Genomic DNA, 1,978 nt, shown 5'->3' with positions numbered 1-1,978 from the left:
CCCCCCCCAAAAAAAACTATAATCCTTGCCCTGAGGAATATTGCTTAAGTGAGAGAAAGAAAACCTAGTTAGGTGAGTGGAAATCAAGGGAAGCACAAAATGCTACAGGAGAAGAGAGGAGTAAACCACAGCATCTAGAATGACTTTACAATTCAGACTTCTAAAGTCAGAAAACAATGAAAAAGCAGAATTTCAATAACAGGCATATGGAAGAACACAATAGGCAGAGAGGAGCAGAGACAAGCTGTAGAACACAATAAATTCCAGGAAGGGAAGTGGTCCAACAGGGCTGGACAGGGAGGTTTCTTTCACCAGGACCAAACCAGGCAATCTGCCAAGTCAAGATGTGGGGTTTTAAGTTTGGACCAGAGACAATTCCAATATGAACAAAAAATCAAAGATTCCAGAGTTGTCTTAGAGCAGTTTTCTGACCTGCTCTCCATCACCTCTCCAGAGAGTTTCTCAAACTGCCTTAATGCAGGAAGAAGATAGTTTTGAGTCTAGGATTCCACTTTGAGTCTCAATGCTCCATTACCTTACTCAGTTTGATCAAGATTTTCAACTTCTCCAAGCATGCCTTTTTCTCTGTAATGTGCGAACAACAGAGCGTCAAATTCTCATGAGGAACAAAACAACTAAAAGGCTCTGGAGAATTGGTTATATGGGTATAAGTCCCATTCTTGGCCTCCCCAATTTGACGTAACTTCTATTACCATCCCTTTCCCCCAGTTAATAAATGAGTGTCCTTCTAACTCAAAGAGCAGTATTGGAGTGCATCTTTTCTTACAGCCTCAGGACCTCTTGGTCAGTTATCCCTCTCACAGAGCTCATCTACCGTACTTGTAAGCATGATCAGCTCTCTCTCACATTTAGCCCTTTCCTTCACCTTACTCTCCCTCCTGCAGCCAGTCTCCTTGTCTTTTCTCAGTTTCCCCATCAGGCTTCTGTACAGAGTAACCACCCTGTCTGTGTTGCCTCACCCTTACTTCTCCCTTTAATCCTTGAAGTAAAGCATCAGATGCTTCTTCCCATTCCACACATGCATTTCTGAAAGGCTTTTTACCAACACCACTGTGCTATCAAGTCCTAGGCACATTTCTTGAGCCTTTTAAGATGCTTTCATTCCTGTTCAGATGCTATTAGAGCACTGAAAAACATGAATCTGACCACCTACTCCCTAGAGCAGTGGTTCCCAAACATTTTAAGGTTAGGACTCCTTTATACTCTTTAAAATTACAGAGGACTTCAAAAGGTTTCATTAAGATTGATCACACATATCAATATTTATCCATTGGAAGCTGAAACTGAAAAGTAGGCTGGGAGTAGTGGTTCACCCCTGTAATCCTAGCACTCTGGGAGGCCAAGGAGGGTGGATTGCTTGAGCTCAGGGGCTTAAAACCAGCCTGAGCAAGAATAAGACCCACTCTCTACTAAAAATAGAAAAGCAAGCCAGGCATCCTTGGTGGACACCTGTAGTCCCAGCTACTTGGGAGGCTAAGGCAAGAGGATTGCTCAAGTCCAGTAGTTTGAGGTCGCTGTGAGCTAAGATGCCCTAGCACTCTACCCAGCGAGACAGAGACTTTGCAGAAAGAAAAAAAAATTCCCTTCAGAGCCCCAACTTTATCATTAGCAAGAAATATTAGCAGATGTTTGTTATGAAGAAACTGGTTTGCTTTGTTTATTTCCAAGAAAATGTCAAATACCCAAAGTTGAACGTCAGTTATCAGTTTTAAAAAAAAAAAGGTGTTTCAGCTCAGCACCTGTGGCTCAAGTGGCTAAGGCACCAGCCACATACACCTAAGGTGGTGGGTTGGAATCCAGGCCAGACCCGCCAAACAACAATGACGGCTGCAACCAAAAAATACCCGGGCATTGTGGCAGGCGCCTGTGGTCCCAGCTACCTGGGAGGCTGAGGCAGGAGACTCGCTTGAGCCCAGGAGTTGGAGGTTGCTGTGAGCTGTGATGCCATGGCACTCTA

This window comes from Otolemur garnettii, unplaced genomic scaffold (genome assembly GCF_000181295.1).
Source record: "Otolemur garnettii isolate 467f Iridium unplaced genomic scaffold, OtoGar3 scaffold00011, whole genome shotgun sequence".
NCBI classification, from domain to species: domain Eukaryota; kingdom Metazoa; phylum Chordata; class Mammalia; order Primates; family Galagidae; genus Otolemur; species Otolemur garnettii.
Note: the sequence above shows the minus strand (reverse complement) of the source record.